Here is a 9,706-nt window from a genome sequence, read left to right as displayed (position 1 = left end):
CATGATATCTGCCATCACTTTAAAAATATTTATGAATTCCCTTGTAGATTGTGACATAGGGAGAGGTAGGCAGGTGATCTTGCTTAAGCTGATTTGACTATCTGATACACACCACACCTAGCTAACCTTTTCCTGATTTCTCAATTCTCATTAGCTTTTCCATGTAATTGCCTAGATGTCCCATTTCTTAACTTATTTCTTAACTCTTGAAGATTAGTCTTTTTTTTTTTCTTGATAGTGGGAAGAAAGGTAGAGTTGGAAAACAGTCTTCAGCAGAATTTAATTGTACTATGAGCAGAACTGTTTAAGGCAAGGCAAGAGGGACCAATGATCTGCCTTTCAGGTCAGCACAGAGGTCTCAGTTAACGCCAAGCCAGCCCTCTGGTGCAGGAGATTGAGATTGTCCTCCCAGAGCTTCCCACCGTCGTCCCCAATTCTGCTCCAAGAGCGCCCTCTGCTGGCTTGGGACAGGACCCAAAGGTCTCAACCATCTTGGAAGTTGGACCAACAGAAACTGGAGGGATGAAAAGGAAGGCTGGAGTCTCTTTGGGAGATGGGTTCCCACTCTAGGAAGCTCTGAGCCACCCCTTTTAAAACATAAGCTCAAAATAAGATGGATCCATTCCATGGGGTTCTCTTGACTCTCCATTTTTAATTCCCTATTAGAATCTATTGCAGTTTCTATTGTCTCATCTTGCTTATTAGTATTTGGGGAAAGAGTCCACTTTCTTTATTACTATAAGTCAATCTTAAAGAGCATCTTATGATAAAAAATATTATTTAATAGGGGAGATAGGGTCTTGTGAAACAGGCATAAAAGGATGAAATCTACCTTCTTGAGGACTAACGACTGGGTTAAAAAAAGCAGTTTCTTGGATAACTCAATTTCTAATCTCAGGTTGTGTTAATCCTTAAAAACTTTCATCAGCCATTCATTACCTAGTAAATTAAGTAAACCTTATTTACCTCAACATTCAAGGTTTGTTTGTAAACTCATAATGCATCATTCCATTTGCATTTCACTTACCAACATTAATAGCATGCTTATCTTAAACAAGAACTTTACTTTGATCTAGTTTTTAGGAAATGAACATACGTTGAAAGTTTTAAAAGTTTATTTGAGTATCAAAATTGTACATTTCACATTAAAAATCAGGCTCAGGCACCTCTCTCCGGGGTTGCCCACACTTTTTAAGTGTGTGACTTTGACTTTTTCCCAATCTTTCCGTGTTCCTCTCTCTGAAGTCGCCTGCACTTTGTAAGTGCATAGATTTTCTTTCAATAAAACTTAAACCTTTCAAGGCACCTCTCCTCCCTGAGGTTGCCTGCTGCACTTTTTCTCTCTTTAACTTTAAATAAAACTTTTACTTTGCTTCACTATAAAAAAAAAATCAGGCTCAACAAATACTTAATCTGTTTATGATTTTGAACAAGGTAGAAGACCCTGCTTAAATAATTAGCTCTTTAAACAGAAGCAATATTGGTAAATTGAATCTTACCTTTGGCACTGAGGTTAGTCCTAACATGTTCTTTAAAAGGGAAACAAGGTGAAACTTATTTGACATAAAAAACTGGGGGGATTGACAATCTTTGAAGTGCTATGCAGGCAGTGGGAGAGGCAATGGCTAGGAATATACTTACTGAATAAATAGAGACTAATATGATGAGACTAATATGATAACCACTAAAACGATAATGAAAAATTACACATTAAAGCTGTAGAAACCTTAGAGAGGATTCCACCATCTTATAACCCAGATGGTACAATGAGGCCTAGAAGGAACAGGTTTCTCCAAAGTTCACAGACCGTTATTGGAGGAGCCTGAACTGGAATCTGGGCCATCTGATTCTCGGTCCACAGTGCTCCCCGCTCCCCAACACAACCTCCCTCTGACAGCATATAAGAAGGACTCTTGGGTAACGGATCCTAAAGACCTTTGGAAACTGCTGCCCAGCACCAGTTCAATTAAAAAAGCGTCTTAATTCAGGCTCTGCCCCATTTCACTGTATCCTCAAGAGGCTGAGAAATGGGCATTCAGATCTTTTCCTCATGCTGACCCTTCATCATTCTGTTTACACATGGGCTGGCCAGATGTTAGAGAAATTGAACAAACATTTGCAGCTGTTACCGGGGGAGGGGAGGGTGGAGCCCATGAAGTTCCCAGGTTTTGATCCAACACATCGGAACACATTTTATTTTTACTGCTAGCTTAGTTTACTGCCTTTAGCTTCCTCTACAGAGCCACTTCATGTTAAAGCCTTCACTGAGAGGTGCCAAGGGTTTCTGGAGCACTAACTTCAGCCCATTACCACAGCCGTCCAGGCAGCCAAGGCAGCTACTGCTCCGTTACAATTTAGGAGGCCCCTCCCTCCTAATCCCCTGCACTCCTTGACATAAGGTCGGTGGTCTTCCGGAGCAGGCAGAGGCCAGGGGCCGCACGTGAGCAGAACATGGGCTTTGGTATTATGTAAGACCCAGTTGTAATCCTGGCCCAGTCAGTCACTGGCCGTGTGATTCTGAGTTGCTTTAACGCCCAGACTTATTATCTTTGCTTTTCCCTATCTTAGGGACACTAATACTTATTTTTGAAAGTGAAAGGATTTAGTGACATAATGGATTCAAAGTTTATACTATACCAGAGTGTCCAATAAATTGTAGTTATTACTATTATTTCTTGAGGTTTTTTCTTTGTCCTAGAACCTATATGAATGATGTTGCTACTAATTTGTGAGGATCTAGGGGACAGCATTGGGCCTCTTGCCCTTACCCTCCTCCTTAAGGGCTCAAAAAATATAATAACTACTGTTATTATCAATAATAGTCTATTCTATTTATATATGTTTAAAAATTTTCAAAGCATTTTTTCCATTTTATTATAAACAATTTCAACTTTATAGCAAGATATAATTTTATAACACATATACCTACTTTTTAGATCTTACCATTAACATTTCACTGAACTTGATTTAACATTTATTTATCCATTTATCCATTCCTTTATCTATCCATCAATTTATATTTTTATGTATTTCAGTAATTTGCAGACATTAGTATGCTTCCTCTTAAATTCTTCAGTATGGATATCATTAGCTAGAGTTCAATACTGTTTACTGATTTTTTAAAAATATATACTTATGTATAATGAAATGCACAGTCTTAATTAAATATTCACTGAGTTTTAACAAATGTAAAAATCTGTGTGTCCCAAAACTCTGTTAGAACACATAGCACATTAACACACCTTGTGAAATTTCCTCATGTCTCCTCCCTGTCTACCTCTGTTTCCCCAACTAGAGGGAAACTGTTCTGATTTTTCTTACCATAGATTATTTTGGCCTATTCTAGAACTTCATTTAAATGCAAAATATAGCATGGGCTTGTCTGTGTAAGTCTTCTTTCACACAACATGATGTTTTTGATAATCATTCTTGTCACTGGATGTGTTGGTTGTTCATTCCCACTAGAAGGCTATCTGTAGTGAGTGGTGCACATACCTCCTTGAAAACATTGAATTGGTAGGAACAAAAAGCTCGTGTGTATGTATAAAATAGAAAAAAATCTGGAAGGATAATCATCAAAATGTGTGTAGCCTTTACCTCTGAGATATGCAACTGGGGCAAGAGGATGAAATGGGGAGTTTTCTTCTTGAATATACACTTTTATAGTATTTGAATTTTGGGCACATATATATTTTTAAATATAGAAAACAGGTAAAAGTATTTAAAAACAACAACAACAATTAAATTAAGCTCCTCATGGGGTGGGAAGAGGCCTGAGGGTCTTGGGTTCCCCGGGCCAGAGAGCATGTCTCTCGGCTTCCCCTCTGTGAGGCACTCCCCACACTGCAGGGTAAACAGGGCCTGGCAAACTCGGGATGAGAAGAATACTTAGAGAAAAGGTACATGGGCATTCTGAGGGGAAGAAAAGGTATGAAGGATAGTTAAAATGGTTGAAAGAAAGAATTCTGAAAGAAGACTAATAACATTAGAATAGGCCAGCACGTGGATCCATAGAATCCTATAGCCATAGATGTGTAAGAGGTGTTTGGGGGCAGTTATTCAGTGCCCTTATTTGAAAACTGCAGAAATAAGCCCTTACTTAGGAAAGTGACATGTAATCTCATTGAATAATTACACTTTAAAGCTGATACCAGAGGTCTTAGAGATCATGAAAGCTCCTTGAGGGCTGGCCCAAGTTACTGCTTCTTATGAATAGCGCCAAGTACTTAGGTGCTCTTTACTGAACGAGTAAATCTAATCCTGGACCCCCATTTTGCAGATATGGAAATTGAGACACAACCTGATGCTTGCTCAGAAGAACACATATCCAGAGGCTAATTGCCAGTGATTACCAGTCTCCACTGACACTACCATAAGAGATAGATTGAAATTACATTTGAGAGCTCTAGGTTAAATATAAGGGAGGGTTGCGAAACTGTTTTTTAGAAATATTTAAGAATGTAATAGAGTCTCATATGTTGAAAGAATTTAAATGTTGTGCTACATGCCAGAAGATCTCTCATTTCCACTCAGTTAAAAAAAAAATCCAAGACTTGGGTTCCTTCTTGCAAGTCTGACCCCAAGTGATCACCATCTCTGGGTTGGACTAAAAGGAAAAATGACCCAGAAAAAAGAAAACCTAGACTTTGTTTTTGGAAGTGGGAATGAACCTTAGAAATTTCGTGGTCGTATTATCTAATTTCATACACAAGAGGACTTAGACCAAATGAGTAGAAATGATTCCCCAACATCAGAGACTCTGTAGAAAATCTTGAAGAGGAAATCAACTTTTGCTGATGCTCTAGACTCAAGATCAATTCTACATTTTCCTGAGTCTCTTACCTTCAGCAAATCTGGAAGCTGAAGCCTGGCCAGATATATGGGCTTCAAATATACCTATGGTTCTGCTCACTAGCCATTAAAAATAGGTTATTTTCTTAAGTTAATAGAGCATAGGAAAATGATCTATTCTGCTTTGAGCACTGTGCCATGGACAGATGACCTCAAACTGTGGTCCTTTCTAAGCAATTTGCTAATACGGGGAAAATGACGTGGTCTCTAAGGGCTTGCTCTGCTCAAATGTTTAAGGCTTTCAAGCATTGTATCTTGGCTCAGAATTCCTAGCAAATGATGGAACTTGTATCATTAAAACAGTGCTCCTCCCTTTTAGAACCAGGGTCCCTCATCTGGGGCTGACAGAATCCCATAGGATTAGATCTATGAGATCTCTGAAGTTAATGCCTCTCAGGTTTTCCTCAGAGTAAAACTTCATTAGATTTCATCAGAAGGGTCTAGGGCCACCTTAAAATTTTTGAAAATCACCGAGTTAAAATAAGACAGTGGAAGGAGGTTTTCAAGGAAGTGAAGGGCACAAGCTCTGACACTTAAGCCTAAATCCATAGGATTAGACTTGGTGTCTCTTCAGCCCCTTGTTGACATAGAGCCAGCAGATATGCACTGTTTCTGCCTTCAGGGTACAGGAATTAATTTTCATCCTTTCCTCTTTCTTGTTGAGGAATTCTGATTATTCTGTCAATGTGACTCCCACTGAACTGACAGAGGTGCTCCATTGCCTTTGCAAAGCATTCTGACAGGTGCTGTAGCTGCTGAATTCTCAGACGATGGGCTGCTTTCAAGTGTCTGGTGGTCATCTCCTTCCACCAGGTGGGTTGTATGCTTACCAAGGGTGAGTTGATGTTTTCCCCTCAAACCCATTAATGCCAGTTGTATTAGTTAATATAATTATAATTTAAATGTTATTCAAACAGATGAAGTATGAGTGTGAAAATAAAAGAGACTTGTTTCAATGAAAACTAAATAAATTTCTTTGGAAAGGCTCAAAGGGGAAGAGTTGTTGAAAAATACTCTGAGTAATTAGTTTGTGGATGAGACAAGTATGAAAGAATGAAAAAAAATCTCTAAAACTTACGCAAAATTTTACAGTTTTCCTCTACTAAGAGGAACAAAACAAAAACAGACAAAATAAGAACAAAAACATCTGGAACTGGAAATAATGGCAGGTACCTTATGGGAGTGAGTTGGTCAAGAAAAAGGAGAAAGAACTCGAATTGGAAAACACATGCTTAAAGAAAAGTTTGGCCAACGACTGGCAAATGAATATTTTATGTTAAAATACATTCATTCACAATAGCTGGCAAATGAATATTTTATGTCAAAATACATGCATTCACATGATTCGCAGCTTGAACCAACTTGTCTGTTTAGTTGACACTGATGACAGTGTTTCTTTAGTATTAAGGTTAAAATATCAAAGTGAGGTCCAAGAGAACTAGTTTACTTGGGTCTCCTGAGTACTACTCTCTCCAGGATTTGGTCTTTTAAAAATTCTCCTAAGATCTCTTTTTTAATTCCTGTAAATCTGTTTCTCATAGGAAATTCTCCTTTCCCCCCTTGACAGTTAGCAAGCTTTGCCTCCGAGCTAGGTGCCAAGAATTCAGCATTCAAAACCTCTGTTAAGTTAATGTGTGTTCATGTTAGGAAACCAGTCGTATTCATTCAAAATCTGGAACCAGATTCACTGTTCAATGTCTTAAGATTTTAGTAATTCAGGGGTACTTGTGGTCACTATCAAGATGACACTCTCCCTTTCAGAGCATATGAGACACAAACATGGACATGACCTTTGTTGTATCCTTACCTTCTGGGGAATGCATGCTATGGAAACAATATGACTGATTAAAAAAAACTGTCCATAAAAGTTCATTGTTTCATTATATACAGTAGTAAATATATCTAAAACTACTTAAAAATTCAGCAGCAGGGTAATCATTTAATTATAGTATTTTGACCAAATATCACTTGGTACTTGTTGCTGGTTGTTTATATAGTCATGAAAATGATAATTACAAAAATTTTAGCAGTAGTTATTGGAAAAATGTTCATAAGAGTATATTAAGTGAAGAAACAAAAATGCAAAATAGGATGAACCTCATGATTATAAATGTAATAAAGGTATATGTGAAATGGGTGTGCTGGGGAAGATTTGGGGTTTATTATCTTTTGCCAATTTTTCACTTACATTTCATTCTTTCTCTGATTAGAAAATCCCACGTTATGCAACGATTCACCAGTTTTTCCACTATGGTAGCCTGGGAGGCCTTGAGATGTCTGAGGTTTGATGTAAAGTTTCCCAGAACCACAGAATTACCCCTGGGAGGAGCAAGGATTAGGCAAGAGCTCACTCAATTATAGGCTGGATTGGGTTGGAATGTGCCTTTGAGTTCATCCTGGCCCAATCCTTCACTCTGCAAATAAGATTTATTATAGCACTTACTGGCAATTTGACCTGAGCAATTTTTTTTATCACTTATCTACTCTACTCCTCAGTTTCCTCATCTGCAAAAGGGAATAATAAAAGTGTCTATGCCCATGGTTTGCTGGGAGGTTTAAGCAATGTAAATACAGTGCATGGCACATAGTAAGCTCTCAATAAATGTCAGCTGTAATATATCACCAATGTGAGTGGTTGAGGCAGGGCCCAAATTCAAGTTTCTTGACTTCCTCATTGGGGCTATTTCTATCACATCCCACATCATAGACCTTTCATCTTAATCCATACTGGACTCTTGCTTTTCTGAGTCCTTGGCAAGAAAAAATCCAATCCTATAATACTGAGGATATTATGACTTTACATAAGTCATACCTATCAGGCAAGCAACAGCATACATTGTAGTCAGGACTACATATGAAAATTGACAGGAGACTGTCATAAGAAGACTGTACCTACTGAATTGAAAATATGCCTTAAGACAGAACTAGACTCAGGTCCTATGACCATTTATGTTCTGCTTGACTTTTTGATCTCAACTTACTTTCGTGAGTCCTGGTTTCCTAAGTGACAAGATGGGGCTCATCCTTCCTGTGCATATGTGATGTGAATTGCTGTATAAGAAAGGGTTCATAAAATATAAAGTGAAATATGATTCAAAGTGCTTATTTTGTTTTTTAAAATTATTTGTATTTTAAAAGTACTTTCATAGTGTATTTTATGTGCCAGTCATTATTCTAAGGACTTTACAGGAGTTAATTGAATGGATTCTTCATAGCAGTTTTATAAAGTAGGCACTACTATTATCCTACTTTTACTCAGGGAGGCACAAGGAGTGTGAGAGCTAACAGGGAGAGGCAGGACCCACAAAACGTGGGTTTTGATGGGGAGGTGAGAGTCCCATATAACAATGGTGGTAAAATAGAGTGCATAAGGCTGTCTCGAGAAAGGATGGCAAATCTGGGACTGTGACAGTCTGAATACATGTGCTTTGTAAAGTAGCTCCTCCGCTACCCATTGAATAAAAAGTGGCCCAGCCAAGAAGGCAGGTATGGATCTCCTGAAACCACAAAGTCTGGGTGGGGAAAGAGTTGAAAACTAGGTATACTGGACTCCTGAAAGTAAATGGTCTTTGATTGGGTTTATGGCTTCAACATGAGGACCATTGCCTTCAGTCTCATTCCAGATGATAAGACCAGCAGCCTCTGGCTGCCACTTTAAGTAAGATGAAATCATCTCAAAGGTTTGTATTCCTTCTCTCCCTGTAAGCACTCCAAGGGAAACCTGCATATTTGTGGAATTCTCTATCTTTTGACCATTAAAAGAGAAGGTCTATATCAAGCACCCTGCAAGGGATCTGGCCCATAATTTGGTGCTCAAAAGTATAAATATTACCACCATTATCCTAAACCTTTGTAATCTGATCACTGTTCCATGGTTCCCTCTGAGAGAGTTTGAATGGCCCCACAGGCCTGATGATGTACGGCCATGCTCTGTCTCCCTTAGGGAGTTCTTTCTTTCTGTTCCAAGGCAAAAAGTGGGACAAACCAGGCTGAGCATCCTTGCTCATGCCCCTGCCTGTCCAGTGGTCACACTGCCCAGAATATAAGTAACTGGTAAATTTTCCTTGCACAACACTTTTGACGTTGCACAAGTAAAAAGCCTTGTATGTTAAAATTTGAGGCATGTGTAAGTAACTCATAATTAACTGCTGTCTATTTAAGCAGACAGCTCTAGCAAGTTAATTTGATGTCTGTTATGAGACTTAATAATTGTCAGTGATTTTTTAAAACAATTTACTGGTATAATCTTTAACTACCCCTAGATTATCTTGTCAAATTGATAATTAAATGCCTCAAAAATTCATTACAAAGTTAGCGTATTAATAGGAATATAATTAAGTAATGTTTGCTTATGTAATCTAGAGTTTATTACTTGTGCACTTATTTATGTTTTCTACACTTATTAAATCTTCCTAGGGGCCTCTTCAGAATCCATAGAAAACCAAGAGTCAGTAAATGTCTTATTAGATCCAAATGAGCAACTTAGAAGGAAATAAATATGGATTTCTCATATCTGCGGAGACAGGGGAGATACATCTCACCATCTCTCCTATTTCTTAGTAGGATTATCAGTTGGGAAAATGAAGCCCCTTTCATTCTTTCTTCCATTCCCTCCTGCAATCTTCTTTCTTTTTTTCCCCCTTCCTTTTGCCTTCCCTTTTGTTTCCTTCCTTCTTTCTTCTTTCTCTGTTTTCCTCTTTCTCTCTTTTCTTTCATCAAACATTTAAGCAACTGCCACATGCCAGTCATTGTGTAAGACACTGAGAGTATATAAGGTCTGATTCTAGGCCAACATAGCAAAAGAGAGAGACCTGTAAAAAAATGGCCATGGGCTGTATTTATTGCTGCTCTAGAG

The sequence above is a fragment of the Manis javanica genome, chromosome 3 (assembly GCF_040802235.1).
Source record: "Manis javanica isolate MJ-LG chromosome 3, MJ_LKY, whole genome shotgun sequence".
In the NCBI taxonomy this organism is placed as follows: Eukaryota; Metazoa; Chordata; class Mammalia; order Pholidota; family Manidae; genus Manis; species Manis javanica.
Note: the sequence above shows the minus strand (reverse complement) of the source record.